At 44.7% G+C, this 25196-nt stretch overlaps 1 long non-coding RNA gene across 1 annotated transcript; it reads right to left on the bottom strand.

Annotated features, from left to right (window-relative positions):
- Window positions 1-1282: 1282 nt before the first annotated feature.
- On the bottom strand, window positions 1283-17892 carry LOC121859781. Its single transcript, XR_006087712.1, has 3 exons — window positions 17863-17892; window positions 10572-10714; window positions 1283-1364 (listed from the first exon to the last, which is right to left on the bottom strand). It is a non-coding gene; the product is annotated as an uncharacterized LOC121859781 (long non-coding RNA).
- Window positions 17893-25196: the final 7304 nt, after the last annotated feature.

Below are 25196 nucleotides of genomic sequence, written 5' to 3'. Positions count from 1 at the left end.
AAATGGTTTAATGATGAAAGTTACATGAAAATTTGTAGACTGATAATTTGTAATCAAGGGTAAGTGTTTGGGTACTACACAGACACCACTGGGTGCTTCTCTCGAATAAGACAATCTGGCTGGTGTTTTCCTGAAAGCAGATGAATATGTCATCAAGGCTCTGCAGTAGCTTACAGAGGCTACTGAAGATATGCGATCCAAACTACCTACATTCGTGTGTGCTGCATACTCACCATAAGGCATCCAGATTGTGAATATCCCTGAACTGCGATGGCACCGCTTCTGCAAGCACATGAACAAATCACAAACTTCCTCCCACCTTTGGCGCTCTTAAAGACCACATCCTGAGAACACATATCCAGGCTAGAGCATGGGGTCAGGCAAGTATCGCTCAGAATGGCTTCTACAAGGATATCGATAGTCAAGTGAAGCCGATGACAACGGAGGTCCTCCAAACCCTCAAGGCTATCATCAAGATGGTCAGATGTCAGTGCAAAAGGGATTGTTCCTCTTCCAGATGCTCTTGCAAATCAAAGGACTTAACATTTCAGATATCTGTCTGTGCAGTACAAAGTGCCAGAATGATGAATTTTTTCGGGACACTACATTGAATGACAAAAGTGATGATTATGATGATGATAATTGATGTTTCCCAGTAAACGATTTTGCTTCATCGTATTGCGTTTTATTATACTATAATATTGCCCCTGATAGTCTTTCCTTTAAGGCCATTTAGATTTAATTATTCATAGATGTTGCCTAAGTATAAAACATTGTGCTTCGTACCATTGGATTTACTGCCCCGAAAATGTAAGTTTATCCATTATAATCAAGACCCGAAGTGGCATAGAACCAGAAATATTGAGAAAAATGCTTCGTGGGTGGTCATTTTTTTAAATCCAAGATGGCCGCCGTACATACTTTCAGGAAAACAGAAACATTGGTTTTTAATTAATTATACTCTTTAGTTTCCCAAAATGTAAAATTTCCGTCCAAAGGAAAAACAAAATAACGACAACCAAGCTCTGAACATCGGAACTGTACTATCAAGGAAAAATGAGACAGGCAGAATTTGACTCGGGGAGAGTTTATTCTTGGTGCATTCCAATATTTCTGAAACTGATGTTTTATATAAACTACTCTCTCTCTCTCTCACCTGGTCGCAGTGGCTCTGATGTGTCTGGTCACTCATCCCCAACACGACTGCTTCCTCCTTACGTCCCTCTAACTTTGGCTCCCATTTAAGTTCTTCCTCTAACTTTGGCTCCCATTTAAGTTCTTCTGGCTGACCTGTAAGTTCTTCTGGGTCTCCTGTTGGTTCACTCTGCGGTGAGTGGTGTGGCTCTCGGTGAGGATCCATGACCCTGAAGAAGAAAGGGCAACTTATGAATCCTCTAAGGATTAAGCACCCCAACATATTTTCACCTGGCGATTAAATTCAAGCTAACCTAATCTAATCTAACCTAACCTAACCTAGCCTAACCTAACCAAATTTAACTTAACCTAATCTAACTTAATCTAATCTAACCTAATCTAGTCTAACCTAACCTAACCTAATCAAAAGTATCCTAACTGAACATAACCTAATCTAATCTAGGAAGTTGGTGATACAACAGTAATGCATGAATGTCTCAATTGAGTCCTGGGTTCGAGTCCTGACTATCAAGCAACGCAGGTTACCGACACCATATAAGACTGAGACCACAACCACCAAGTGACAGGTGAGAAGTTAAGTGCGCATTTGGTACAGCCGAGGGTCGCGACCTATACACCTACAAGTGAGATCCCACAACTTATCTCACTTGGGGGATCGGTGGTCGAAGCGGTACCGTTCTTGCCTCGCAAGCGAGAGGTCACGGGTTCGATTCCCGGGCCGGTGGAAGTTGTTTGGACTTACTTCCTCGCCCCCATTAGTCCCTGTTCACCTAGCAGTAAAGTAGGTGCCTGTTGTAAGTCGAAAGTTGCGAATTCGTATTCAAGGAAAGTTGTTGGAGCTTCCAATAACTTGATGACATAAACCACTGACTCTTCAGGCTTTTATGCCCCTGACTCTTCAGGCTTCTACGCCCTTAACTCATGAGACATAAAGGCAAGCATGAACTTAGCATGCTTCCCTGTTGAGCGCTGTAAACGCTTCTGCGCTTCACCTTACACAAGGATGTAGGGGAGTGCCCAATAAATAAATAAAAAAAAAAAAAATCCCACTGGTCAGTTGTGGTCTAACCACATATGGGGACAGAAGTGCCCATAGGGTGCTCTTGTTGGTCCGATCTCCCTCAAATGACCCCTCAGTCCTGACTCCCCTCAGTCGGCGCCTGTTGCCAGCATAGGGGGTCGCCAGCGGCATAAACGCAGAAGAGGCGCCTCCTATCTCATGTATACACACATCCCTGATACTGATACTATTGCCTTTTCGTCAGGTCACACTGCACCCCATACCCTCTAAGATTTAGACCTCAGTGATTGTAACAGTAACAGTAATGTTGCTATGGAAAACATTGGCTGTTGTGGTTATCCAATGCCAAGGGCGGTGGGCCGCCCCCAGCCACCCCTTCCTTCTGCGCAGACCTACGCCACAAAGATGTGACTGAGGACATCGATAGTGTGTGTCTGCAGGAGTCTCTCACACCTAATGATAAGCCCCCACCCAGTCTGCCCAATTATGTGTATTATGTTCCTAGTTCAACTCACAAATGTTTGATGTATGTTAAGAAGTCACTACCGCATGTATCTCTTAAAAAAAAAAAAATCAGTACCATGGAATCACTATCCACCTGGGCAACTCCACACTCAACGTGCTAAATGCCTATGCTCCCTCAGATCAGCTTCAATACACAGATCTCCCAGACTTTGTTCACACTGAACCCACTGTCCTACTTGGTGACCTGAATACTAGCAACAAGAAATTAGGTGACTCCACCACTAACACCAATGGTAGGAGACTTGTCTCACTTCTCAGCGCATATGAAGATGCTCAAATTAAAGGTAATAATGAACCAACACACTTCTATGGTGGGGCTCTAGACAAGTGTATTGGCTTTAATTTATCATCCACAACTCATAACTCTGATGCTGACTGATCTTATGTCTGACCACAACCCAATCCAAGCTAGTATACTTGTAGCTAATGACAAGCCCACTGGCGGTAAACTCAACAGACGTAGACTTACAGTCAATCAAGAACATGAAAGCCACTTCATAACTTCATCCAAGACTGGTACAAGAATTACAAGGCTGACAACTACCAAAGTCTCCATGATGATCTGATAGATAAGGCTTATACATACTTCACCAACAATGTCTCCACCAAAAAAAAAAGAAGGAGAAATCGTGGTCAGCAACATGGGAAGAGGCCACAGCAGTGCTATGATGACCCTAAACTTAAAAAAAAAACCTCAGGGCTAGAGTCAGGAGGGTGGGCTAGGGTTACAGACAAATTAGAACATCGCAAATGTTACAATTGTATCAAGTCTCTCTTGCTGCTGCCAGGGAACGTGTAAACGAAGTCAGACAAAATGCATGGGAGACATATGTCAACAGCCTGAATCAACAAACATCCCTCAGCAAACCCTGGAAGGATATAAACACAATCAGAGGTAAAAACATTAGACACGTCTCCCATCCAAACCCGCTGCAAAAATCTAATGAATTAATTACAAAGTGAGCTCATGTCTCTCGTTATAATATGTTACCAACTAGGAATCGAGAACTCCTTGGTGCGAAGTCTGTAGAGAGAAGTAATCACATTAAATTTATGCTGGGCAAACAGCACGATGAGTGTAATGTTTCATATACGGAGTGAGAGCTTGCAGTCGCCCTCGCCAGGGGTAGGTCTGCTGCCCCTGGAGAGGACGGAGTCACCTATAATATCGTTAGACTACTAAGGCGTGTGCCGGGCAATCCATTATTGGCATTGTACGATATGAGTCATGCCGAGGGTCAAGTACCCACATCTTGGACCAACAGTATTGTTGTGCCAATACCGAAACGAGGACAGCCTATTAAAGCTTTTCGTCCCTTATCACTAACCAGCTGCCTGTGTATAAGACCTTTGACAGTATAGTTCTTGGCAGACTCTTTTATAGAATCAGAGAACACATGTCTCCTAACATAATTGGCTTCACCCATGGTAATGTGTCCATATTTTATATACTGTAAATATATATATATATATATATATATATATATATATATATATATATATATATATATATATATATATATATATATATATATATATATATATATATATATATATATATATATATGTAACCTGTCGGAATTTACTGGACTTTAATTTCTCACTTGACTTGGGGTTTATTAAAGATTGTTAGATGGTAATTGCAGTGGAAGCGCCCCTTTGAGAAAGATCCCGAACCAGCACAAGAACACTTAAATCTACTAAACAAAATGACTTGTCCGTGACCCGCGGAAGGATAGCGTCTGTGACTGGGATGAATGAGACACACTGTAAAATTTAGACACTTATATTCCCTCCAACACTACAAACACAATCAAATAATGGTACACCAATATGCCCACCTCTTAACTTGAACTTAAAACACTACTCTGGGGAATAAAAGTTATACATGATATTGAAATTATTAGAAACTCAGGCAACAATAAATTTAAAGTATTAAGAAATGTTGCCTGCACACATGAAACAGGCCTTAAGGGCTTTCAACAAAATTATATCACCCCAACAGATGCACAATTCCTAACCTAACTTAAACACTACTCTGGGGAACAAAGGTTATACCTGAGATCGGAATTATAAAGAAAAATTTGATGCATTAAAGGAATTAAATCGCAGTATCACTCTGGTTCCAGACAGTGATACCATCACTACAATCAAGAATAGACACAGGCAATATTACCATCACCACCATCATGGTACACACAGGCAGTGTTACTATCACCACCATCATGGTACACACAGGCAGTGTTACTATCACCACCATCATCGTACACACATTCAGTGTTACCATCACCACCAACATGGTACACACAGGCAGTGTTGCCATCAAAACCATTATGGTACACACAGGCAGTGTTACCATCACCACCATCATGGTACAGAGAGGCAGTGTTACTATCACCACCATCATCGTACACACATTCAGTGTTACCATCACCACCAACATGGTACACACATTCAGTGTTACCATCACCACCATCATGGTACACACAGGCAATGTTACCCTCACCACCATCATGGTACACACAGGCAGTGTTGCCTTCACTACAATCATGGTACACACAGGCAGTGTTACCATCAACACCATCATGGTACACATAGGCAGTTTTACCATCAACACCATCATGGTACACACAGGCAGTGTTGCCATCACTACAATCATGGTACACACAGGCAGTGTTACCATCAACACCATCATAATGCACACAGGCAGTTTTACCATCAACACCATCATGGTACACACAGGCAGTGTTACCATCACTACAATCATGGTACACACAGGCAGTTTTACCATCAACACCATCATGGTACTCACAGGTAATTTTACCATCACCACCATCATAGTACACACAGGCAGTGTTACTATCACCACCATCCTCGTATACACAAGCATTGTTACCATCACCAACATCATGGTTTCACACCACAGCACAATCATGGTACACACAGGCAGTTTTACCATCACTACAATCATGGTAGACACAGGCAGTTATAACATCACCACCATCATGGTTTCACACTGGTAGTATTACCTTCACCACCATCATGGTATACACAGACCGTGTTACCATCACCACCATCATGGTACATAAAAGCATTGTTACCATCACCACCATCATAGTACACACAAACAGTGTTACCATCACCACCATCATAGTACACATAGACAGTTTTACCATCATCACCATCATGTTACATACAGGCAGTGTTACCATTACTACAATCATGGTAGACACAGGAAGTGGTACCTTCACCACCATCATGGTTTCACACACGTAAAATTACCTTCACCACCATCATGGTACACAAAGGCAGTGTTACCATCACCACAATCATGGTACAAACTGGCAGTATTACCATCACTATAATCATGGTAGAAACAGGCAGTGCTACCATCACCACCATCATGGTACACACAAGCATTGTTACCATTACCACCTTCATGGTACACTCAAGCATTGTTACCATCACCACCATCACCACCATCATAGTACACACAGACAGTGCTACCATCACCACCATCATGGTACACACAGGCAGTATTACCATCACTGCCCTTATAGTACACACAGGTAGTGCTACCATCACCATCATCATGGTACACACAGGAAGTGTTACCATCACTGCCCTTTTAGTCCACACAGGTAGTGCTACCATCACCACCATCATGGTACATATAGTATTATCATCAATTTACACATGCAGTGTTGCCAGCACCACCATTATGGTACACATACGTAGTGTTGCTATCCCTACCAACATTATATACAGGCAGTGCTCCCATGACCGCCATCATCGTACACACACACACGGTTACCATCACCATCACGGTACACACAGGCAGTGATACCACCACTACCACCACCACCACCACCATCGGGATATACACAAGCAGTGTTACCATCACTACCATCATGGTACACACAAACAGTGTTACCATCACCACCATCATGGTACACACTGGAAGTGCTACCATCACCACCATCATGGTACACACAAGCATTGTTACCATTACCACCCTCATGGTACACACAAGCATTGTTACCATTACCACCCTCATGGTACACTCAAGCATTGTTACCATCACCACCATCACCACCATCATAGTACACACAGACAGTGTTACTATCACCACCATCATGGTGCACACAAGCATTGTTACCATCACCACCATCATGGTACACACAAGCATTGTTACCTTCACCACCATCATGGTATACACAGAACGTGTTACCATCACCACCATCATGGTACATAAAAGCATTGTTACCATCACCACCATCATAGTACACACAAACAGTGTTACCATCACCACCATCATAGTACACACAGACAGTGTTACCATCCCCATCATCATAGTACACATAGACTGTTGTACCATCACCACCATCATGGTGTATACAGGCAGTGTTACCATTACTACAATCATGGTAGACACAGGAAGTGTTACTTTCACCACCATCATGGTTTCACACAGGGAGAATTACCTTCACCACCATCATGGTACACACTGGCAGTATTACCATCACTACAATCATGGTAGAAACAGGCAGTGTTACCATCACCACCATCATGGTACACACAAGCAGTGTTACCTTCACCACCCTCATGGTACACTCAAGCATTGTTACCATCACCACCATCACCACCATCATAGTACACACAGACAGTGTTACCATCACCACCATCATGGTACAGACAGGCAGTGTTACCATTACCAACATCATGGTACACAAAGGCAGTATTACGATCACCACTCTTATAGCATGCACAGGCAGTGTTACCATCACCACCATCATGGTACACACAGGAAGTGTTACCATCACCACCATAATGGTACACAAAGGCAGTGTTACCATCACCACCATCATAGTACACACAGTGTTACCATCACCACCATCATAGTACACACAGACAGTGTTACCATCACCACCATCATAGTACACACAGACAGTGTTACCATTCCCATCATCATAGTACACACAGACAGTTGTACCATCACCACCATCATGGTGCACACAGGAAGTGTTACCATCACCACCATAATGGTACACAAAGGCAGTGTTACCATCCAAATCATCATGGTACACAGAGACAGTGTTACCACCACCACCATGATGTTACACCCAGGCAGTGCTACAATTAGCAAAAAGTTTTAAACACAGGCAGTGTTACCACCGCCACCAACATGCTAAGCAAAGGCAGTGTACCCATTATGGTCCACACAGTGTTACCTCTACGGCACATAGAGTGTATCTATCATGGTGCAGACTGTTATCATCATGGTACACACACAAATTGTTACTATCGCCACTATCATGGTACATACAGGAAGTGTTACCATCCTCACCATCATGGCTCATACTGGTATGTTGCCAACTCCAACATCATGGTACACACGTGCAGTGTTACAATCGCCACCATCATGATACACACATGCAGTGTTACCTTCACCACAACCAGTGCAAACACGGAGAGTGTTACCATCATGTATCACACAGTGTTATCATCATGGTGCAGACTGTTACCATCATGGTACACATAGTATTACCATTACCACCATCATGGCACACACAGGTAGTGTTAACATCATCACCATCACGATACGCACGGACAGTGTTACCATCATGGCTCACACAGCGTTACCATCATGGTGCAGACTGTTACCATCATGACACACATAGTATTACCATTACCACCATCATGGCACACACAGGTAGTGTTAACATCATCACCATCACGATACGCACGGACAGTGTTACCATCATGGTAAACAAAGTCATTTTTAACCGTCATCACCATCATGTTTCTTACAGGCATGTTACCATCACTAACATCATAGCACAGACAGGCGGTGTTAGCATCGCCACCATCATCGTACACACAAGTAGTGTTACCATCATGGTACACACATGTAGTGTTACCATCACCATCATCATGATACACAGAGACAGTGTTACCATGCAGTGTTACTATCACCACCATCATGGTACACACAGGCATTGTTAACATCATGGTACACTCTTGCAGTGTTGCTATCACCATCATCATGATACACACAGACAGTGTTACCATGCAGTGTTACCTTCAATACCATCAAGGTACACACATGCGCGGTTACCATCAACATCATCATGATGCACATAGACAGTGGTACCATCACCACCCTCATGATACACACAGGCAGTGTTGTCATTTTGGTACACACATGCAGGGTTACCATCACCGTCATCATGATATACACAGACAGTGTTACCATCATGGTACACACAGACAGTGTTACCATCATGGTACACACAGACAGTGTTACCATCATGGTACACACTTACAGTGTTACCTTCACCATCATCATGATACACACAGGCACTGTTACCATCATGGTACACACAAGCAGTGTTTCCATGACCAATATCACGGTTCACACAATGTTACCCTTATCTATAAACAGTGTTACCATCATATAAAGCAGTGTTACCATCACAACCATCATGGTACATCGAGTTACCATTATTGTACACAAGCTGTGGTGCCATCAGGAAAATCATAGTACACACAGGCAGTGTTACCATCACTACCATTATGTTACACACAGACAGTGTTATCAACACCACAATCATAGTACACACAGGCAGTGTTACCATCATCAAGATCATGGTAGACACAGGCATTAATACCATCACCAACATCATTGTACACAAATATTGTGTCACCATCACTACCATCGTTGTACACACAGGCTGTGTTACCATTACCACTATCATGCTACACACTAGCAGTGTCACCAGTATCATTGTACACACATACTGTGTTATCACCACCATCATCATGGTGCACACAGGCAGTGTTACCACCACCACAGTCATGGTACACACAGGCATTGTTAGCACCACCACCATCATGGCACACACAGGCAGTGTTACCATCACCACAGTCATGGTACACACAGGCAGTTTTACCGTCACCACCATCAATGTACACATAGTCAGTGTTACCACCATCACCATTATGATACACACAGGTAGTGTCTGAATGACCGACATCATGGTATACCCCTCCAGTGTTACCACCACCCTCATGGTAAACACAGGCAGTGTTACCACCATCACCACCATTATGTTGCACATAGTGTTACCATCACCACCATCATGTTACACGCAGACAGTGTTACAACCACCACCACCATCATGTTACACACAGACAGATAATTCTTCTATTTTTAATTCCATAACATTACCGTACACATATACGTACACACATGAAACTAAACAGTCATTGTGTATACCACAACAACATAACATAAACACACCCAAAGAAAGACACACAAACCCACGTCATCACACTTATAAAGGCAGTAGTCTGCTCCGTGTGGGCGACCCCCTTACGGACACAACAATGGAGACCTTCCTTACCACTGCTGACCTGGTAACACACACACACACACACACACACACATCACTGTACATAAATTAAATAACTATAAATACATATATTCTGTAAGACAACTTCAACTGCAGGTCAAAATGGCATAATTATTTGACGGACCCAGTACTAAAAATATACCAGCAAGTGCAAGTTGGCAACTCTCTCTTGAACAGTTCAGTGTGTTAATAATACAGCTTGTACAGTCACCCAAAAACGTCCTGTCGCGAACCATGAACCCCGAGATTCAGACTCTTGAATCCGAAGCATTTATGGACAGAATAATGTATCAGTGTCTACTGCTTCGGGTTCACGAGTCTGAATCTCGGGGTTCGTGGTTCGCGACAGGACTTTTTTGGGTGACTGTACATGGGTAATAACTTGTAACAGAGGTCAAAGCCTTAAGGTATTTGAGACACGTTCACACAAATGGTGAAACTGTGCAGTAACTTACCTGATCAGTTGTTCAAGTCTCCTTACGTTTTGAGTTTCTAGAAAAGACTAGACGAGCAGTGGATAACTCTAGATGATGTCTTTGACTACAGAGCCTTCAGTACAGGTTGTAAAGCCACAAGCCTTCCCACTACACAAGTTCCTCTATAGTAATACCAAGTAAATTAAGATGTAACAGAGGAAGACACGAGTATCCTCCCTCCTTGCCGAGACATACTCAGGTATTACCCAGAGATGGGATTTTATCACAATCTGCCCCCACCACCTCCCTCTCTCCTCTCCCCTCGTGGAAAGCCGTTGTCATGGTAACGGGGCGAGGCAGGTAGCAGCGCTCTCTTTCTCTGGTTCTCTTTGCATTACCACAAAAACTACCACCTGTGTGCGAGGACAAAATCACACAAGCTCCTGACATCGTAAAGACTACGTAAGAATACACCTGAGTGATTGAGATAAAATTTAATAGTATACTCCATAAAACAACACCATCAGACTGCCTCAATGAAATACGTTGGCGCAGAAAATGTTAGGAAGCAAATCAAATGTACAGAATCTTTCCAGGGAATTGGTAAAATTAATTTTATTCTTTAGTCTAAGAAATCCACTTCTATTACGATGAATACTCATCGTACGAACCGTTGTGAATATACGATATATACGCCACAACACTACAGCATCACCACAACACTACAGCAGCACCACAACACTTAAGCAGCCCCACAACACTACAGCAGCACCACAACACTACAGCAGCACCACAACACTACAGCAGCACCACAACACTACAGCAGCGCCACGACTCTATAGCAGTGCCACAACACTATAGCAGCGCCACAACACTACAGCAGCACCACAACACTATAGCAGAGCCACAACACTAACAGCAGCAGCACCACAACACTACAGCAGCACCACACACCATAGTACCCACAACGCTACAGCAGCACCCCACAACACTACAGCAGCACCACAACACTAAGAAAGGCCACAACACTACAGCAGCACCACAACACTACAGCAGCACCACAACACTACAGCAGCACCACAACGCTACAGCAGCACCACAACAACACTACAGCAGCACCACAACACTACAGCAGCACTATACAACACTACAGCAGCACTACACAAAGCTGGTTACAGCGAAAACAACACTATAGCAGAGCCACAACACTACAGCAGCCACAACACTACAGCAGCACCACACAACACTATAGCAGAGCCATAACCACCTTCACAGCAGCAGCGTGCCACGACTCCACAGGCAGTGCCACAACACTATAGCAGCACCACAACACTATAGCAGCACCACAAATACCTGCAGCAGCACCACAACACTACAGCAGCACCACAACACTATAGCAGCGCGCCACAACACTACAGCAGCACCACAACACTATAGCAGCGCCACAAACACTATGCTGCAGCCACAAACACTCTATAGCAGTGCCATACCTGCAGCAGTGCCACAACACTACAGCAGCGCCACAACAATACACCCGCAGTACCTCACAACACTACAGCAGCACCACAACACTTTAGCAGCGCCACAACACTACAGCAGCACCACAAACACTAAAGCAGCACCACAACACTACAGCAGTACCACAACACTATAAAGAAAGCACAACACTACAGCAGCACCACAATACTACAAAGCAGAACCCCACAACACTACATCAGCACCACAACACTACAGCAGTAACACAACACTACAGCAGCACCACAATACTACAGCAGAACCACAACACTACATCAGCACCACAACACTACAGCAGCACCACAACACTACAGCAGCACCACAATACTACAGCAGAACCACAACACTACATCAGCACCACAACACACAGCAGCACCACAACAAAACAGCAGCACCACAGCAAAAACAGCATCGCCACAACACTACAGCCCCACAACACCACAGCATCGCCACAACACTACAGCAGCACCACACTACAACAGCACCACAACACTACATAGCAGCGCCACAAACACTATAGCAGCGCCACAACACTACAGCAGCACCACAATACTACAGCAGAACCACAACACTACATCAGCACCACAACACTACAGCAGTACCACAACACTACAGCAGCACCACAATACCACAGCAGAACCACAACACTACATCAGCACCACAACACAAGGTAACACAAACACTACAGCAGTAATTCACAATAATACAGCAGAAATCCACAACACTACATCAGCACCACAACACTACAGCAGCACCACAACACTACAGCAGCACTACGAACACTATAAGAAAGAAGCACAACACTACAGCAGCACCACAATACTTACAGCAGAACCACAACACTACATCAGCACCACAACACTACAGCAGCACCACAACACTACAGCAGCACCACACATTTCACAGCAGAACCACAACACTACATCAGCACCACAACACTACAGCAGCACCACAACACTACAGCAGCAATTTCACAATACTACAGCAGAAACCAACACTACATCAGCACCACATAACACTACAGCAGCACCACAACAAAACAGCAGCACCACAGCAAAACAGCATCGCCACAACACTACAGCAGCCCTATCAACACCACAGCACGCTACAACACTGCAGCAGCACAACACCTATAGCAGCGCCACAACACTACAGCAGCACCACAATACTACAGCAGAACCACAACACTACATCAGCACCACAACACTACAGCAGCACCACAACACTACAGCAGCACCACAATACTACAGCAGAAACCACAACACTACATCAGCACCACAACACTACAGCAGCACCACAACACTACAGCAGCACCCACAATACTACAGCAGAACCACACAACACCACATCAGCACCACAACACTACAGCAGCACTACAACAAAACAGCAGCACCCACAGCAAACAGCAGCATCGCCACAACACTACAGCAGCCCCACAACACCACAGCATCGCCACGTAAACACCTGCAGCAGCACCACAAACACTACAGCAGCACCACAACACTATAGCAGCGCCACAACACTATAGCAGCGCCCACAACACTACAGCAGCACCACAATACTACAGCAGGTAACCACAATACATCAGCACCACAACACTACAGCAGCACTTCACAACACTACAGCAGCACCACACACATACAGCAGAACCACAACACTACACCAGCACCACAAATACGCAGCAGACCACAACATCACAGCAGTAATTCACAATACTACAGCAGGTAACCACAACACTACATCAGCACTACAACACTACAGCAGCACTCCACAACACTACAGCAGGCACCACAACACTCACAGCAGCACCACACTACAGCAGAACCACAACACTACATCAGCACCACAACACTTTACAGCAGCCCCACAACACCACAGCAACGTCACAACACTACAGCAGCACCACAACACTATAGCAGCGCCACAACAATACAGCAGCACCATTAACACTACAGCAGCGCCACAACACCATAGCAGCACAACACTACAGCAGCGCCACAACAAAACAGCAGCACCACAGCAAAACAGCATCGCCACAACACTACAGCAGCGCCACAACACCACAGCAACGTAACGTCACAACACTACAGCAGCGCCACAACAATACACAGCAGCACCACAAAAAACAGCATCGCCACAACACTACAGCAGCGCCACAACACTACAGCAGCGCCACAACAAAAACAGCAGCACCACAACACTACAGCAGCACCACACAACTACAGCAGCACTCCACAACAAAACAGCAGCACCACAAAAACAGCATCAAGCACAACACTACAGCAGCGCTACAACAAAACAGCAGCACCACAAATACTACAGCAGCACCACAAAAAACAGCATCGCCACAACACTACAGCAGCGCCACAAATACCACAGCAACGTCACAACACTACAGCAGCGCCACAACAGTACACAGCAGCACCCATAACACTATAGCAGCGCTACAACAATACAGCAGCACCACAACACTATAGCAGAGCCACAACACTACAGCAGCGCCACAACAAAACAGCAGCGCCACAACACTACAGCAGCGCCACAAACAAAACAGCAGCACTTACAAAAACAGCAGCGCCACAACACCATACAGCAGCGCCACAACAAAAACAGCAGCACTAATAAAAACAGCAGCGCCACAACAATACAGCAGTTACAACAAAACAGCAGCGCCACAACAATACAGCAGTACACAACACTGCATAGCACCACAATACTAAGGAAAGAGAACTACAACAGTACATCAGCACCACAACACTAAGGAAAGTAGCACCACAACACTATAGCAGCACCACAACACCATAGCAGCACCACAACACTATAGCAGCGCTATAACACTACAGCAGCACTACAACACTATAGCAGCGTGCCACAACACTCAACAGCACCACAATACTACACAGCAGAAACCACAACAGTACATCAGCACCACAACACTACAGCAGTTCACAAATACCACAGCAGCACCACAGCAAAACAGCAGCACCACAACAAAACAGCATCGCCACAACACTACAGCAGCCCCACAACACCACAGCAACGCTTGGGGCTAAACACTACAGCAGCGCCACAACAATACAGCAGCACCACAACACTACAGCAGCACCAATAACACTATAGCAGCACCACAACACTATAGCAGCGCCACAACACTACAGCAGCACCACAACACTACAGCAGCACCACAACACTATAGCAGCACACAACACTACATCAGCACCACAACACTAGCGGCACCACAACACTACAGCAGCACCACAACACCACAGTATCAAGTGCCAACATCACAGTAGCACCACAAACACCACAGCAGCAACATAACACTGGCATCAGCACCACAACACGTCAGCAGCGTCACACATCACAGCAGCGCTCACAACACCACAGCATCGCCACAACACCATGCATCGCTACAAAATCACAGCAGCGCCATCACCACAGCAAGCTACAACAACACTACAGCAGCACCACAACACTTTGCTGAAAGCAACGCCACAACACCATAGCAAGCAGCACCACAAACACTATAGCAGCGCCGCAACACTACAGCAGCACCACAACACTACAGCAGCACCACAACACTACAGCAGCACCACAACACTACAGCAGCACCACAACACTACAGCAGCACCACAACACTACAGCAGCACCACAACACCACAGCAGCACCACAACACCAAAGCATCTCCACAGAACCATAGCATCACCACAACACCACAGTATCGCTACAACATCACAGTAGCACCACAACACCACAGCAGCAACATAACACTACATCAGCACCACAACACGTCAGCAGCGTCACAACACCACAGCAGCGTCACAACACCACAGCATCGCCACAACACCACAGTATCGCTACAAAATCACAGCAGCGCCACAATACCACAGCAGCAGCACAACACTACAGCAGTGCCACAACACCACAACACAACAGCAGCGTCATAACACCACAGCAGCGTCGCAACACCACAGCAGCATCACAAGAACCACAGCAGCAGCACCACTACAGCAGTGCCACAACACCACAACAGCGCCCACAACACAATAGCAGCGTCACAACACCACAGCAGCGCCACAACACCACAGCAGCACCACAACACCACAGCAGCACCACAACACCACAGCAGCGCCGCAACACTACAACAGCGCCACAACACTATAGCAGCACCACAAAACTACAACTATGCAACAACACCACAGCAGCACCACAACACTACAGCAGCGCCACGACGCCACACAGCACCACAGCACCACAGCAGCGCCACAACACCAGTCCAACAACACCAAAACACCACATCAGCGCCACAACACAACAGCATCACCAATAAAGCACAACAAACCATACACTATATCCAGCGTCACAACACCACGCAGCCCCACAACCCCACATGAGCGCCACAACACAACAACAACACCACAACACTACATCCAGCGCCACAAAACTACACAGCCCCACAGCACCACAGCACCGGCTCAATACCACAGCATCACCATAACAACCAAACCAGCACCATTATACTACGGCACTACGGCAGTGTTACAATACCCCAGCAGTACCACAAGACCACAGCAGCTCCAAAACACCACAGCAGCACTACAACACTACAGCTGCGCCACAACACCACAGCAGCACCACAACACGAGAGTAGTATCACAACACCACAGTAGCGCCACAACACCACAGCAGCACCACTGCAGCATAACATCACAACAGCACAACAACACTACAGCAGCACCACAACACCACAACAGCACCTTAACACTACAGCAGCGCTACGACACCACACAGCACCACAACACCACAGTAGAGCCACAACACCACTACAACAACACCACAACACCACAGCAGCGCCACAACACCACAGCAGCATCAATACATCACAACAACACCATAACACTACATCGGGCGCCACAACGCCACAACGCCACACAGCCCCACAACACCACAGCAGCGCCACAACAATACAGCATCACCACAACACCACAGCAGCGCCACAACACCACAGCAGCACCACACCACCACAGGAGAACCACAACCCCAAAGCAGCAGCACAACACCACAGCAGCACCACACCACCACAGGAGAACCACAACACGACAGCAGCGCCACAACACTACATCAGCACCACAACACTACAGGAGCACCACAACACCATAGCAGCAACACAACACCACAGCAATACCACAGCAGCATAGCAACACTACAGCAGCACCACAACATCACAACAGCACCACAACACTACAGCTGCGCCATAACACCAATGCTCCACCACAAGAGTACTGCAGCATCAATACACCACAGCAGCACAACAACACCACAGGAGCATCACAACAAACTCACAGCAGCATCACAACAATACAGCAGCACAACAACACTACAACAGCACCACAGCACCGCTGCAGCACCACAACGCCACAGTAGCACAACAATACTACAGCAACACCACAACACTGCAGCAGCACCACAACACTACAGCAGCACCACAACACCACAGCAGCACCACACACCACAGCAGCACAACAACACCACACCAGCACCACAACATTACAGCAGCACCACAACACCACAGCAGAACAACAACAGCACAACACTACAGAAGCTCCACAACACTGCAACAGCGCCACAACAGTACACCAGCGTCACAACACTACAGCAGTGCCACAACACTACGGCAACGCCACAACATCGCAGCAGTTCCACAACGCCACAATAACATCATAACACCACAGCAGTACCATAACACCACCACAGCACCACCACAGCACCACAAAACCACAGCAATATCACAACACTACAAAAACACCACGATACCTGAGAACAGATGTACACGTTACCGAGGACCAACGTCGACTACCCCAGTGGTACACAATCATCCCTCCCCTCCTTCCCGCTTACACACCCACACCGCTCACACATCCATGCCGCTCACTCAACCACACTCCTCACACACCCACACCGCTCACATACCCACACGCTCACTCAAACACACTGCTTACACACCCACACCGTTCACACACCCACACCGCTCATATCAGCCATTTAATTTTATGTCAAAGGAAAATACTGTACAAAGCCACAGTAATTTTCAAGAGGCTGGGGAGTAAGGGTTCGTGGCCCAACTGCTATCATCATTGACTGAGGAAGTAGAGTCAGGCGTGGTCTCAATAATAATTATATTATTATTAAACAAAAAAGGATTTTAATTTTCAACATTAACGTGAATTTGGTCACGTCATGGACAATGGACGAGTTGTCGGTTCTGAGTAAACACAAGAAATACACTCTGCCACGCTCGTAGAGTGATACAGTATATATAATTTATAATAAAAGTTTATAGTCCTGCAATAATAAGTAGAAATAAATTTATTTTTCTAGAAACAGGGCCGACATTTGTAATGCCGTCACCAGTTTCCCAGCAGACGACGCTCTCTATCAAACTCACAGTTGCAGTCGGAGGTAGTACAAAGGTGGCCCCTTTAGACCCCAAATGCCACGTTTAGGTAAGTTTTAAGGGTGTTTTTTTTTTATGGTCTAAGTCATGGGCATTTCGTAAGTGAAGAAATGTGCCGTGAGGAGCTACCTCAAACATAGGTTGGATGGATATATGAGCGATAGGGGTTGGGTGTAAATGGGACTTCCTAGTATGGGCCAAGAGGCCCACTGCAGTTTCCTCCATTCTTATGTTCTTGTGGACATAAAAAAACTCCCATGTTCACACCAGCTCAGCTGTCATGTATTCTTACTTGGTAGAATTTCTCTCCTATTTTCAATGCATTTACAGAGTATATCAGTACTAGACGGAGATACGAGTCAATTTAGAAGTAATGACATTGTCTGGACTTTGTTTTGAGAATGTTTGATGCTAGGTAAACATGACAACATAGTGCTGCTATTGTTTTGATGATTCACTAATGAACCACTGGAATATATCATCATTTATATTCATTAATGGGTTAAATTTTACTTTAACTACCATAAGTATTTGGATGCTTAGATTCGAGATAGGCTATATAGTGGAGCGGCATAGCTACAATTTTCTTAACAATTGTGCATTGAATGAATTTAATGATGAAAGCACCAAATTTGGCACAGCGATGGAGTAATGGTATATGAACATTTTCAGATATGGAACCACTCGATACTAGATTTGAGTGGCCGCTATAAATCAGGGGCGGATCCAGGAAAAAAATTCAGGTTTTGCCAAGTTACTGTCTTAGTCCTGCGAGACCGTCTAATACTGCGAAGCATAGGGAAATAATAGGCTATAGGAAGAAAGAAAAGGTCAAACAACAGTAATCACCTTGGACCAACCATTGTTTGCAATAGCCAAACAGATTCAGTGGAATTGGCCCGAAAATTACGGCGAAGAGAAATTTATTATGATTCTGGGCGGTCTCCACATTGAAATGGCGGCTCTGAGGATGGCAGGCAGTTGGTTGCAGGGTAGCAGGTGGGCAGAAACCCTGATGCAAGCCGATGTTGCCAGCCCAGGAACTGCGAACTCTTTCCTAAAGGCTGCTCACGTCACACGCACCAGGCGAGGCCATCAGATAACAGCAGCAACCCTGAACATCCTACAGCACAAGGCTTATGGCAAATGCACTGAAGATGCCCAAAGTGATGGTCATGAGCCCCTAGAGTTTGGTGTCTGGTGTCAGCAGAGGGCTGAATGTTGTCCCCAGTTTCAGTACTGGGCAACCACCCTCAACCTAGAGCTAAGTATCTTTATGTTTGTTAGATCACTCCGAGAATCAAACTTCTCGCTATACATGGATGCTCTGGCTGAACTGTGTCAGTGGTTCTTCGCCTTGGATCATACTCATTATTCTCGGTGGGTTCCAGTCCACCTGAAGGACATGACAGAGCTATCGGACAAGCATCCTGATGTGGCTGCAAAGTTTCAAGCCTGACATTTCACTACAAAAAAGACAACCCTCCGTTTTTCTGTAATGGCACTAGACCAGGCCCATGAGCAGATCAATGCCTGCATCAAAGGTGATGGTGGTGCAGTCGGTTTGACTGGAAACCCTAGTGCACTTCGACGGTGTATGATTGCAGGTCCAGAAGTAGCACGGGTCATTGGTGAATTTGAATCATCGCAGAAAGCTGAGCAAACCAAGGCTAACTTCCACCATCATGAGCAAACCAACACGACGCAGGGCAAGTTTCTTCAGGATGTGAATGCACTTTACACTTGTCATGGAAGAAATGGGAAACCCATTTGAAGAAGAAAGTACTGACCTAATGGTTCTTCATACAAAGGAAATCTTGTGTCCAGAAGCCGTGAAGAGTGTGAAAAATGTTGTCAAGCTTGGACGAGAACAATTCCATTCATATGTAAGAGAACGCCTTGAAGACAAGTCTAAGCTTATTGGTGACACTATTAAGCTCAACAAGCTAACACTATTCAGTTCTATGAAATCCAAGTCTCCAACTAGGAGTAAGCAGCAACTAGCCTTCGCAAAAGACGACTGTGGACTCTTCCCCAGGCTCTACATAGCCTGTCAAACAAGAGAGGGTGATTTGGAGGAATTCTTGAAGCATGAAAACCGGGCCTATCCACCAGCACTCTCCAATAATGGGAAACTCCGCTTCAGGAAGCAGGCCGACTTACTCACACCCCTTGAACAGCTTGCTGACAAGATCACTGACGCTCCACATGTCACCTCATTTATACTCGATTGACCTGCCGTTGTGGAAATGTTGAAGCCAGGAGGCAGTAGGACATTTCAAGAATACAGCACAGCTGTATTCATTCCCTATATTGAATCACAGCTCGAGCATCGATCTCGACTTGACCTGGTATGGGATTGCTACCTGAAATCTGGGAGCCTAAAAGCAACAGTAAGATGTAACCGTGGCAAGGGCATTCGAAGATGCGTCTCTGCCTCTGGTCCTCTACCTAGCAACTGGCAAAACTTTCTCCGCAACAGTGACAACAAAGAGGAACTCTTCAGTTTCCTGTCAGAACAGGTTATGCAGTTGGTTGTCAAAGAAAGTAAACAGCTGGTTGTCACAGACAAGAAACAAGTACTCACTGTTCCACCATGGAACGACACTGCCAACTTGGCACCATGCAACCACGAAGAGGCCGAAACTAGGATGATGGTTCATGCAGCTGATGCCTTGGAATGTGGTCATCGGCGGATACTCATTCGTACCGTCGATACAGATGTTGTCATCCTTGCAGTTGCTCTAGCGAATGAACGGAGTGAGGTACTAGATGACCTATGGCTTATTTTTGGCACAGGAAAGAATCGACGTTACATAGCAGCACATCAAATTGCAAAGGCCCTGGGACCTGAGAAGTCGAGAGCTCTTCCAGTGTTTCACGCAATAACAGGCTGCGACACGGTATCTGCCTTTGCAGGCCATAGCAAAAATGCAGCCTGGGCCATATGGAATGCATTTCCGGAAGTGACAACCGCCTTCCTCAGTCTGGCTTCCACCCCAAGTGAGCTGCCTGATGGTGTCCTGTCGACACTGGAGAGATTCATCTTGCTGCTCTATGACCGTACGAGCACATGCTGTGACGTGAACGTGCTGAGAAAGAAACTGTTTTCAAGAAAATCAAGATCACTGGAGGATCTCCCACCAAAACGAGCAGCTCTGGAGCAGCACATAAAGAGAGCTGCTTATCAGGCTGGACATATCTGGGGACAGGCTGCAATAGCGTTTGTCATTCTGTCATCACCATGTGACTGGGGTTGGATGAAGTCAGGTGATGAGCTGGAACCACTCTGGACCACACTCTCTGAAGCGTCAAAGTCATCCCACGAGCTCATCTCTTGCGGTTGCAGAAAACACTGCGATGGCAAGTGTAGGTGCAAAAAAGCTGCACTTAAATGCACTGGACTTTGTGCATGTGAAGGTGGCTGTTAAGGCCAAATATCTACAGAGATTCGTACTCAATAGCCGAATGTTCAGATTTTTTTTTGTTAAGTTATGGGAGTTCGGAAAATTTGTATGTTAATTTTCCAGTGTCTTTTTTGTTGTAATAAACTTCGAAAACTATCACAAATGATTTTCGTAACCAGGATTATGTATATTGATGCATTGGAATGAAATATGCCACAGTAAAAACAGAAATACATAGTTTAGTGTATCCTGAACAGCGGCCATCATGAAATTCAATATGGCGCCCACAGAGGTTGAGTTTCTAGTGGTTCCATATCTAAAAATATTCACCATGTATTACTCTATATCTGTGCCAAAGTTAATGCTTTCATCATAAAATGCACAATTGTTTGGCTATGCCGCTGTACTAATATTGAGTAAATTTTAAGTTTTGGTCATCCCTGTACTTAGACAGGCAGACTATGTTTGTTTTATTCTTATGGTTTGCGATGTGTTATGAACGATGTAGACCTTTATTTTTATCGGAAATCACTTGTTTTGAGTTACTACCCCCCCCCTCCCTTACCGGTGTATGTTAAGCTAACCTTATAACTCATCATACCCTAACCTAACATAACCTATGACCTATATTTTCTTATGCGATCGAAAAATGGTTTGCGACAGAAATCCCGTAGAGATAATTTGTCTTATTGTTTAAAGCACTTAAACCTATAGATAGAATCTTAAGGTTCCCCAGATGACTAAACCAAAATAATACCAATATTGTTTGGAATGTATATTCAATATTTGTAGTAGGGGCAGCTAATATCCATTGAATTAGTTAATGTGCTTAGTAATTTTTATATATTCACTATAGCATTACTGTGTTGCACAGTAAAGGACAATTAATTATCTAATAATATTTATTTACAGAGCCGATCAGCCGAGAAGGTTGGACAACTACTTCCAGGGTTAATCAAGACGGATGAAAGAAATTTACCAAAAATAAATGTCATTATGATGTAGAGTATTATCAAGAACTTGGCCATCTAGCTATGAAGCAGATTAAATTACATTTGTCATCTGATCATCTCAAGCCCTACATTCTTTTTCTATTGTACCATAGTTCTTCTGATGTTTCTTGAACTTGGTTGAAGCATAACATACCGGATGTAGAATCTCGTTCGGTCCCTCTTGGAGTAATACAGTTCCAGCCCCTAAATCACTGGCATCTACTTGAAGATGAATGGTTGGCTGAAGTCTGGTGCTCGGAGAACTGGTGCATTGGTGAGCAGAATGCGTATCTTGTTGAAGGCTTCTTGACAAGCAGGTGTCCAACTGATTTTTTTCTTTGGGCTCAAAGTCAATTAGTGGAGTTGTAACTTGAGAGAAGTTTGGGCAGAACCGTCTGTAGTATCCAGCCATACCCAGAAACCTCATAACCTCCTTTCGGGTCTCAGGAATAGGTAGGTTGTTGATGGCTTCTACCTTAGCTGCAACTGGACTGACCTCAACAAACCCTACGATGTGCCCTAGGTAGACTAGTTTAGCATGGTCGAATTCACTCTTGAGTTAGTTGATTGTGAGACAAGCTTCAGCAAGACGCAAGACTGACGAAAAGAAGGCGGTAGTCGTGACAGATGTTCCTCCAGGTGCTGTTGTATATAATGGGGGCATCAAGGTAAGACTGCACTCCGTCTAGACCACATGTAACCTGCTGGATGAGTCACTGGAAGGTACTTGGAGCCTTTTTTATTAACGACAGTATAGAAAATATGTTGATGAATATCAATATTACTAGTAACGATGTGCTTAAAGTAATTAACAAACTGAAGCCTCATAAATCGCCTGGTCCAGACGAGGTATATGCTAGAATATTAAAAGAATGTAGAGATGAGTTGAGTAATCCATTAGCAGTTTTATTTAATAAGTCATTAGAATCGGGCCTAGTGCCAGAAGCTTGGAAACTTGCAAATGTAGTTCCGATTATCAAAAAGGGTGATAAATCAATAGCATCAAATTACCGTCCCATTAGTCTCACGTCAATCATTGGCAAGTTGCTAGAGTCAATTATTGCTACAAAAATCAGAAGCCACCTTGAAACATTCAACTTAATTCATTCTTCTCAGCACGGGTTCACCCAGGGACGTTCTTGTCTCACAAATTTGCTTTGCTTTTTCTCAGAAGTATTTGAAGCGGTAGATAATGAAAAGTCATATGATATAATTTATCTAGATTTCAGTAAAGCATTCGATAGAGTCCCTCATGAGAGATTGATAAGGAAGGTAGAAGCACATGGAATAGGTGGATCAGTATTAAAATGGATTAGGTCATGGTTAACTGGTAGGAAACAAAGAGTCAGCATAAATGGATTAAAGTCAGACTGGGGTGCGGTCAAAAGCGGAGTTCCCCAGGGATCTGTATTAGGCCCTCTGCTGTTTGTTATATTCATTAATGATCTTGATTTAGGCATAACTAGTAGGATTAGTAAATTTGCAGATGATACCAAAATGGGGAGAGTGATAAATTCAGACAGTGACTTTGAACACCTTCAAAGAGATCTAGATACCTTACATGAGTGGTCAGTAGACTGGCAAATGAATTTTAATACTGATAAATGCAAGGTACTACAGATAGGGAAGACGAATACAAACGTTAAGTATAAACTAGGTAACACGGAAATAGAAAACTCAGTTTGTGAAAAAGATCTAGGTGTATTTGTTAGCAACGACTTGAAACCTAGAAAACAATGTATTAGCGTTCGCAACAAGGCAAACAGGATTCTTGGGTTCATATCTAGGGTGTGAGTAACAGAACTGCTGACGTTATCTTGAAACTTTTACCTAGCATTAGTGAGCCACACATGGATTATGCGGTTCAGTTCTGGTGTCCTTATTATAGAATGGACATAGATTCTTTGGAGAGAGTACAAAGAAGAATGACAAAAATGATCCATAATATTAGAAACCTTCCATATGAAGAAAGACTGAAAAGCAGGCACATTCATTAGAGGCGTAGAGTTAGGGGAGATATGATAGAGGTGTGCAAGTGGGTAAGTGGGATTAACAAGGGGTAAAATGGAAGATGTTCTGAAGCTCAGTAATAACGAAATAACTAGAACAAATGGCTTTAAATTAGATAAATTCCGATTCAGAAAGGATATAGGCAAGCACTGGTTTGGTAATAGAGTTGTGGATATGTGGAATAGGCTACCGAGTGCTATAGTAGGATCAGGGGCTAGGGAGCTTCAAGACGAAGTTGGATAGGCACATGGAAGTGCTGGGATGGGTGTGAAAGGGATCTGCCCT

Source organism: Homarus americanus, unplaced genomic scaffold (genome assembly GCF_018991925.1).
Source record: "Homarus americanus isolate GMGI-L3 unplaced genomic scaffold, GMGI_Hamer_2.0 scaffold27231, whole genome shotgun sequence".
Lineage (NCBI taxonomy): Eukaryota > Metazoa > Arthropoda > Malacostraca > Decapoda > Nephropidae > Homarus > Homarus americanus.
Note: the sequence above shows the minus strand (reverse complement) of the source record. Positions and strands in the feature narration are given on the sequence as shown.